At 43.2% G+C, this 10,024-nt stretch overlaps 1 long non-coding RNA gene across 1 annotated transcript in view; it reads left to right on the top strand.

The window, feature by feature from the left end:
* The window catches only part of LOC118987942 (uncharacterized), a 28,662-nt gene extending 25,990 nt beyond the window's left edge, over positions 1-2,672 (top strand). Inside the window, exons 2-3 of the long non-coding RNA XR_005066686.1 lie at positions 1,400-1,478; positions 2,488-2,672. This is a non-coding gene — a long non-coding RNA (uncharacterized LOC118987942). The remainder of the gene's footprint in view (positions 1-1,399; positions 1,479-2,487) is intronic.
* Positions 2,673-10,024: the final 7,352 nt, after the last annotated feature.

A 10,024-nucleotide genomic window follows, 5' to 3' on the forward strand; every position in this document is an offset into this window, starting at 1 on the left:
AGGATACACATGACGGGGATGGTCTAGTTCAAGAGGGCAGTCAGAGCCAGAGAAATGTATATGGAAGTCACTTTGAAGGCTCATTAAAATGCTATGACCGAATGAGGTTTACAGAGATGGAGCAGGAGAGAACCCTCGTCTTAGTCTTGCTGATGCTTATGTGTTAGGAGGTGGAAGAAGGAGTGGACATAGAGAAAGACACGGGGTGCTGGCCCCTGTGGTAATGGTGCTACTGATGGCTCCCAAAAGAAACGGGAGAAGAAAATGTCAAGAACGGGGATAGCTGTTCCCTTCCCGACTGCCAAGAGAAGCCAGGGATGAACCCCAGGAATAAGACATTGAACGTGGCCATTAGAAATCATGGGCGACTCTTGAGAAGTCAGCTCAGCAGGTGTTTGGAGTGGGTGGTAGTGAGATAACTATAGGGAGGGTATACCAGTGGTTTTTAAACTTGGCCCAACATCCTAGTCACCTGGAGGGAATCTGAAAAATAACAATTCCTAGACCTCCTATTGGACCTTCTGAGCCAAATCTTTAGTGGTTGGTTGGCCTGGGAAACTGAGTTTTCATAGGTGGTTCAGACAAAGCGAGTCCACAGATTAGTGTTTGTGAACCCCATGTAGGGGCAGGAACGTGAGAAATAGGACATGCTTGAGGGGAGAGTAGGGTTGAGAAAGTCTCCTTGGTATTTTTTTCTTTAATGTTGTTTTTAGAATAGAGTAAACGGGAGCTCTTTTTCCAAGTTATAGGGAAAACAATCTGATCGAAGATACTAGAGAAATGAGGGCTAGGAGGTCAAGTGCACCTTGGAGAGATCAGCTGTGGAAAATAGTAGAGGAACCTCCAAGGCCGGTGGGTGAAGAGCAGCTGGGAGGAGGCGGCAAGGTAGTAGGAAGTGGATATTCAAGTGAAAATTAGAGAAAGTGAAAGGCAATGCCTACATATATCTATATTTTAAAGACTTTGATTTATTTATTTTTAGAGAGAGGGCAAGGGAGGAAGGAAGAGAGGGAGAGAAACATCAATGTGTGGCTGTCTTTATGTGCCCCCAATGGGGACCTGACCCGCAACCCAGGCATGTGTTATGACTGGGAATTAAACCAGGGACCCTTTGGTTTACAGGCCAGCACTCAATTCACTGAGCCACACTGGCCAGGGTCAATGCCTACATTCTTAAAGGGATTTCAAATCCATCTTGGTGTACTCTTCCAAAGATGGATTCAATTCACCTGAGAACCTTGTTGTTTCCTTCTTAGGACCGTGCTGAGCAAATTACACGGCACTTTCCGTCATGCTGGCTGCACGCGGGAAGTGCAGGTTACGAAAGTTTAGAATTATGAAATGACGCAGGTTGTGTGGTTAAACTCGAGTTCATCTTTTGAAAGTTTCTATTTCACAGCTTCCGAGGAGATGCACTCTGCCTGACACTTACTACCTGGGTTTTCGGGAGACTGGAGTTAAGAGGAAGAGTTCACCAAGTGAGTACCTGTTTTAGCCGCAGGCAGCTACCAGTAAGAGCCCAGCCTGAGGGCGGGGTGGGGTCGGGGGGAGGGTGGGGTGTAGAAGAGGAACCCTGGGTGCTGCTCTCATGGTACACACTGAAAATGGGCTCTCAGCATTGTGGCAGGAAGTGTTGGGCCACAAATCACACCTCACACCTTTCTCTGGCTGGCTGGGCTCTGTGTGAGGTCTAGGCCTTTAATCTCGTCTTTTTATCTTTTCTTCTCCCCTCTGGCTATCGTCTGCCCAGCCCAACTGTCATCTGCGGATTATCTTTGCATCCTGTAAGCATAAATCTGGTGTTCTTACCATAGTGATGAGTTTAGTGGTCCAGGTAGTAACAACTTTACCTAGCACTTCTCTTTGAAATGTGCCCTGGACTAAGTCCTATTTTAACATCCTGTTACAATTAAATAATTGTTTGGGGTTTTTTTTTTAGTTTTAAGAGACAATACAAGTATTATTACTAATAATGGTGCTCACTGTATATCAGACACTAAATATTTTCGGTATCTTGATGCCTTTAAATCTCACAACAACCCTATGATGTAGTTATTCTGATCCCCTTTTTACAGATGAGGGCATTGGGGCTCAGCGAGGTAAGTTATGTTGTTCCAAAATAACATAGCTAGTGAGGGGTGGAGCAGGGATTCAAACCCATGTCCATCTGATAGTAAAGTCAGAGCTCTTAATCTATTGAGGATGAAATAAATTGAAATGTGGTTAATGAGAAGAGGAAGGCATCCTTGTGAATTAAAACTGTTTCAGTTGCTCCCTGCTTTTATGGTATAATCTTGGCCAGACATTCTTCAAGTAATCTTAACTAAAACGCCTGCTTAAAGGACTCGAGCACTTCATATTCACCTTCTGCATGCTGTGTAGGTATAGAAAAGCAAATTGGATACGATCCTGGGAGTCTGTAGTACCTTCCATGTGGTCCTAGAACTTGAGAGTGAGGCAGAGGCCAACCTGATCTGTACATTTCAGAGCTGGGAGGCCGTTCGTTCATTCCAGAAACAGTCTACCTGTTGCACATCTGTGCATGCCCCATGCCCTGTTTGTGTTGTGGAAACAGCTTCGGGAACAGACGCTCACAGAGAGACAAAGAGGGCTGCTAGTGGCGATCACCTGTGACAGATGGCTGTACAGAGAATGGCCCTAGCCCAGACACTGTGAGGCGAGTGGGAGGTGTTATTTCCTGTGAACTGAAATTTACCCCATGAGTGACGTAGGGTGAAAACCACAGATGGCAGACTTTCAGGATTCAGGGTAGGAGTGTCATATGTTCCCATGATGCTGGGCCACAGAGATGCTAGTGACTGCAATTTCTGTCTCACATTGGAGAAGAGTGTGATGACGAGGTCAGTTTCCCTAGCAGCCACTCCGTGAGAGCCTGATCATCTGGCAACTCGGAAAGACCTGGGGACTGAGGGTCAGGCTGACCTTGACTGGAGATCCTCCTCGTGATTTGCTGGCTGGGTGACTTTAGGTCGAGCACTTATCCCTCTGAACTTCAGTTTCTTTCTAAGTCTGGAGATGATACCTACATCACTGGGATCTGAAAGATTAAGGTGCAATGAATGTCATACTCAACATTACTTCTAGCGAATGCTCAGAAAACAGTGATGTTCTGTGCTGGTGGTTCTGAATCGGTGGGAATTTTGCCCTCCAGAGGATGTGTGGTAATATCTGGAGACATGTTTGATTGTCACTACTGGGAGAAGGGTCTACCAGCACCTTATAGGGAGAGGCCAGAAATGCTGCTAAATGACATGCATGCACAGAACAGCCATCACACAAAAAAAGAATTATCCTTTCCAACTGTCCATAGTACCAAGGTCACTTTATTCTGCACATATGAGGTCTTTTCAGAAGGTATTCACTGTGTAATATGGAAAACAGACATTTATTGAAGAAGATACGAGATATAAGAAATATTGTACATAGGACAATAATGCCTCTGTCCCCTTCAGAGTAGGCACCTTGGGACCTCACATGGTTCTCCCAATTGCCATCAGCTGCCCTATCATATTTTCCTGAATCTCATTGATGGTCTGAAATCTCTTCCTTTTCAGAGGTGATTTTAATTTTGGGAAAAGCCAGAAGCCACAGGGGACCAAATCTGGGCTGCGGTGGGACTGAGTCACCTGGGTGATTTGATGTTTTGCCAAAGAACTGCATGAGACTTGACGCATGAGTGGGTGCATTGTTGTCATGAAGCTTCCAATCACCAGCTGCCCATAGTGGCAGCCTTCTGAATCATCTGAATAGTTTCCGTTTAGCGCAAACTTTGATGCAGATTCATTGCTCTACTTGCTCAGTCATTTTAAATGCGATGGCCACATAGTATACTTGCTCACTCAATGGCATCTACCACCCCCACTGACTAGTACAGTGAAGTCCTCATTGTTCACATGTGTGCATTCCAGTCCATTCTCCTCGGCTGTCAGGTTACCTCAATGCAATGCAAACCATTCTTGTTATATTAACAATGGCTTGTCTTCTTCTGGACAGACCTCATGTATTAACACAAATAATCCTCATAGGAACCTCATGAGGTAGTACTACTATATTTTCCTTATTTTTGATCAGAGAATATTGGAAAGACTAGATGACCTGGACATTAAATGACTTACAGAAGCACAGACAGCTAGTAAGAGCTGGGATTTGAACCCTGGCATCTCATCTCCACAGTCTTACAATTAACCATCTACCCTAGGCAGTCTTCGGCAGGAGTGGGTCAAAAGCAGTGTAGATGAGGTATTGAGAGGCTTCATTTCCTGAGCTAGTGATTCTTTAACTCCAGGGAGCATGAGACTACTTGAGGGGTAAATGAGAAATGAAGATCACAGCGTCTCACACACAGGCCATCCTGATACAGCTGTATTTGGGACCCAGGCTGTACACGGCTTCTGGTTAAACGTATTCATGTAGTGTAGCAACACAATGTCAGACTTCCATCGTTCAGGTTGTTTTCTTAATTTCAGTTTTTCAGGAAATACTGTGTGAAGAGCTTCACATAATTTTAGAATGTTGTCTAAGAAAGGAAAGTTTAATGCAAAAGCTTTTGAACCTGGTCATGACAATGTCTGCCTAAGGAAGACCCTGGCTTGGGTAATTCCCAGACTCTTATCTCCAAGTGAGGGCAAGACAATTGCAACTGGCCGTCCTCCCATTACCTTAAACGTTCAGAACTGGTTTGATGCACTTTCCCCTTCCTACCCTCACCTTTGCCTCTTTTGATATTGTCCCCATTGCTGTCTCAACCAATTACCCAGGCCCCACATCTCAAGTACTTCGGAATTCACCTTCCTTCCACTAATGCAGCCAGTCTCCAAGTTCTTCAAATTCTTCTTTCGTCCAGTTTTTCCAGTTGGTCACTAACTAACTTTTCATGGCTACTATAGCGCGCTCCTACTTTAACTCTTTAATACCTCAGGCGCAGACCTGCAGCAACTTTCTACCTGATCGGCCAGAATCACATTTCCTCCAACACATCCAGCCAGAGAGATCCAAAATTGCCATTTTATTTTCTTTACGGATCCACTGATCCATTCACTGGAACTTATTGAGCACTGCCCTGTGCCAGGCTCTGTCCTGTAGATACAAAACTGAATGTGACCCTGTGGGGTCTCTTTCTTACTCAGTGCTCTCGGGCTCCTTACATCATCCCAGCCTGCCCTCCTGCCCCACCCCCACATTCTCCCACGCAGCCTCTCAGCTCTGTTCCTTGCCCACTGTCCTCCCTTTGCTAGTTTCTACCTCTGCAGCGTTGCCGTGCTCTAACTGCCCAAGACAGCCTCTCTCTCTAATCCACATATCTAACTTCTATTCACCCTTCAGAATACAGATCAAATCTCATTTCCTTCATGAATGCTTCCCTAACCATCCTATTTCAGGGCCCGTTTCTCCCATCCTGTGGTCTTACAGTATTTAATGTCGCTGTTATTTTTGGAACTGCTACTTCATGTACACATATGGATTCATTTTTATGCATGTCTGGTAGGGGAGAAAAGGTTGCAATCTGGAACAGTTTATTGTAAAGGATTTAGTCACTCTGGGCGGCAGAGTAGATGCAGACACGAAATAGGCATTAGTCTGCTAGATGTAGTTTTAAATTCCTGCGGATGGGTCCTAGAGCCCAGATCTGTGGGCTCTGAGCCTGGCTTACCCACTTGGACCAAGTGTTGCTGCTCAGAATGGCCAAACCCCACAGAGGCCCTAATTCATCTCTGTGTCTGGCAATAGTTCCAAGAATTTCTGGGTTTGTCCTTCAGCGATTCTTCCCAGAGTTCTGTCAGCTAAAGAGATGGATGAATGCATAACAGTGGGTAATGTGTATTGAGGGCTTATTATGTGCTACACATTGTGTTAAGCACTTTACACCTGTTGTCTTATTCAACCATCACAGTAACCACATAAGGTGGGGACTATCAGCTCTATTTTATGTGTGAAGACACAGAGGCTCGGAGACATTCAGTTATTGAACTGGTAGTAGCTGTGTTCAGGGGGAATTCAAGCCCATCTGCTTTTATTCTTAATCAATCCAGGGGAGGGCATAAAAAATATTAAGGACACCCAGACTTTCCAATTTTCAAGTGAACCCTGGGACTAGGAGCCTTTGTCATCCGAAAAGCTCTATATTGAGTGAGGATTATTTTAGAAATGACGTAGTTCCAGCTGCAAAGATGTTTTGTCATATTCTATAAAAGAGGATTTAAAATAACTTCTATTTGGTCATAAGCCCATTATACCCTGAAAGCCCAGCTCTGGACAACTGAGAAGAGAGTGTGTAAAAGGACAGATGCGTTACAATGTTTTCTAGGAAAACTGCTGGGTGAAAGGCTTCTTGAGAAATTCCACACTGGAAAGGACTACTCCTGTTGGTTATATTCCAAGGCAGATGATAATGAAGTCTTGTCTTTTGGGGACATGCTCCCTGCCCTGTGTTTCTAGTTTCTGCTAGTCCAGGATGCCCCAGATGCCTGGCATTGGAAATACTCTTCCATTGGATGAAGGGGGAGGAACGCCCCTAAGTCTTAGAAAGAACAGAGAGTCATGGAACTTACACAGATAGAATTTGTACCCATTCCCAAAGGTGTAGATGTTCATGGTTTTGAAGTGTCTACTTGAAGAGGCAGCCTAATGGGGACAGTGGTTGCATAATTTTTAAAAAATTTGCTTTTGTTTTATGTCAGAAAAATCCAGATTTTGAGAAGCATGTAGCTGAGATGAAGTGAGCTAACATGTTGGTCCAGAAAGAAATATGGGGGGGAAAAAAAGAAAAAGAAGCTCTTAGTGCTTCTGAATATTCTTTTTTCTTTGGAATCTGTTATAATTTTTGTGTCAGTTCTTATTAAAGTAATAGCAGACACAATCATAATGAAACTTTATTAAAGGCAGATAAATCCCGTAGAGAATCACTATCAGAAAGAAGAATAATTAAAAATGCTTCACTGAACCTGCTTTTAAAATCTCCAATGTTTAAATTCTCCCCGTCTTTCAAAATGCAGCTTCTCCCAGAAGAATGCTTCACATATAAAATTTTTCTTAATAGTGAGAAATATCAAATCGTTTTTACTGTTTTTAATTTTTAACATTGACTAAGCCTCACCCTTCTCGTGTTTTCACAGTTAAGGTCCTTATGATTATGTTGGGAAAATGTAATTTTGGTTATGTTCCTTTCAGAATATGTTCCTTTGCTAATGTGAAAAAGGCATTTAAAAAAACGATATTAGACTTAATCAGAGATAAAATTTTTCTTCAGTTCCACCACAGGTCAAAACAGAATGGAATAGAATATAATTCTTCCCCAATTTTGGCTAGGGGTTAAATAGTCCTCCTTCGGTACCCTCTTGTTCACCGTTTAGAACAAGGATACTATTTTGGAGTATGTGACGTAAAGTTTGCACCAATTAAGAGTTACATTTGTTTGCTAGGAACAGATACAGCTGTGGTGCTTAAACACATAATGGTTTAATTCTCTTAAATTAAAGCACAAACATAGGGCAGTTTTTGCTTAGTATAGCAACGACCCGGGGTCATTAGGAATCTGGGCTCATTCTACCTTCCTGCCCTCCACTCTTAGTTTGTGACTTTTATTGTCAAGAACTCCTCACTGTCTAAAATGGCTGCTGGGGCTCCAGGCATCACATTTGAATCCTCTTCAGGAAATAGGAGGAAGAACTTCTTGAAAAACTCATTCATAACTTCTACTTAAACTGCACTGGCCACCCCTCCCTGATTTGTAATGCGATGTACTATAATGTATTGTAACGTAAAGTTTTCAGCAAGGCATGTTGCCCAAGATTCTGTTAGTAAGGAGTAAAGGACAGATTACCAGCAGCAGCCCCAGTCACAAGGTCTGTGTTTTACTCTGGCTATTATTATCTAGTTAGGCTGGACTATTCTTCAGCAACAAAGGGACCCCCAAATCTTGGTGCGTTCATGTTTCAAAGGCATCTTTCTCACTCACACAAAGCCTGATGTAAGCCCAGTGGCTCTGCTGTGTAGCTCCCCTCCACGTGAAGACTGCTTCCTTTTATGGCCCCTCCTTGTCAGCGTGTGGCTTCTGGGGGCTGAGGTATGAGAAGATATGACTGGAGGGTCTCACAGGGCCCTTTCACTGCCCCAGCATAGAAGTGACGCACATCACCTCTGCTTACAGTCCTTTGGCCAAAGGTAGTGATCCAGTCCCTTTCAACTGTAATGGGGCCAGGTAGTACCAGCTTCTTTGTGCCCAGGAAGGATTGTATGGTGATGACTTCTCCGTCTGTGCAATTCAGTTCTGATCTCTACCTAAGCCAACTGGATTCAATAGGTCCTAATGCAGAACCATAGCCTGTATTTTTAGCAACCATTAATCAAGTGGTTATTGTGTACCAAACATGTTGTCAGATGCTTGGGGTATAACTGTAAAAGACTCAAATGCCCTTTCAAGGAATTTATTGACTAGTAAAGAAGACTTAAACATGCCTGGAGAGTAACACTGGGAGTAATAAAAGTAAAAATCAGGTGCTCCGGGAATTCAAAGTTGGGAGGATTCTTCTAGTTAATGCCCAGGGAAAGGTTTTTAGAAGAAGTGATATTTAAATGGGTCCCTGAAAGATTAGTAGAATTAACCTAGGTGACGTGGTCCAGTCAATAGTGTTTTTCTTATTGATTTTTTTCCCTGGATTAGTAGGAATGTTAGGCCATAATTTCAATGCTGCCAGGGTCTAGCTCTTTGATCTTGGACAAGATTTTCCCTCCTATAAGACAAGAGAATTGTATAAAATGTCTGTTGCCTCTTTCACCTCTAATAGTCTGGGATTCTCCAATTCCAAAACCAACATTCTAAAGCCTAATGATGTGATTGTGGAACATACAGGCAATAAAACTTTCAAAACAGAAGTGTAGTCAATGTTCAATGAAATACACTTGGAAAATAGAAAAGTTAGAAGAAAAAATCTAAATATCAGTCAATATGCACATTTCCTCATTTTATTGCAGCTTCTTCCAGGATTTTTCTTTTCTTTTTAAAAAAGATTTTATTTATTTATTTTTAGAGAGAGGGTAAGTGAGGGAGAAAGCGACGAAGAGAAACACCAATGTGTGGTTGCCTCTCTCACACGCCCCCCCCACCAGGGACCTGGCCTGTAACCCAGGCAGGTGCTCCAACTGGGAATTGAACCTGTGACCCTCCAGTTCACAGGCCTGCACTCAATCCACTGAGCCACACCAGCCAGGGCTCTTCCAGGATTTTTCATACACAGGCTTAAAGATTTTGTTTTACCTTTTTCTTTTGAATATTCTTGCCAAATAGAGCATGGATTATACTATACCATCCTTTATTCTCTTAGAATAGTACCACAGGCATTTTTTTTCCATGTTACTTCAAACTTTTTTAAAAACATGAGACAATGATATTCAGGTTTATTTCCATGCCTCCTTCTGATGAACTATTTGAAGGCCAAGTTTTCCTCATGGACTAGTCAAGCTTAGTAAAAGTGGAATAATGTTGTAGTAACTTTAATTTTGTTAGTGTCATTTAATGGCTTTTATTACAGTTTGTTCATTAAAAAAATACAGCTCACATCTGCGGGAAACTAACTCCATAGTGGCAACCGAAACAAGTGCTTTGGATAGGTTCTGGATTCAATGATTTCGGAAGCAGACATTATTTTGCAGATGAGAAAAATGTAACTTGGAGAGATGAAGGTGTCATACCTAGAAAGTGGCCAAAGCAGGAGCCACACTTCATTCCTGTGCTGAGAGTCTGGGTGACTCCGGCACAGTACTGTCTGTCTTCACTACCGAGGACAGACACTGAACTCAAGCTGGTGTGAACAAAAAGACTCGATGCAACGAAAGGCCAGAGAAAGCTCTTGCTTGGGGTGGGGCAGGATTCAGTTTTCCACTGGGTCTTCCTGTAGCCCGTACTGTTCTTGCTGAGCCCCTGTTGGCTTTTAGCTCCTCATTGCCTGCATTTACAGGTAGGCTCTCCTAACGGGTAGCCTCTGGTGGCTCCTCGCAGCTGGTGAAG

The sequence above is a fragment of the Sturnira hondurensis genome, unplaced genomic scaffold, assembly GCF_014824575.4.
Source record: "Sturnira hondurensis isolate 20B ecotype Veracruz unplaced genomic scaffold, ASM1482457v3 Scaffold0005563, whole genome shotgun sequence".
Lineage (NCBI taxonomy): Eukaryota > Metazoa > Chordata > Mammalia > Chiroptera > Phyllostomidae > Sturnira > Sturnira hondurensis.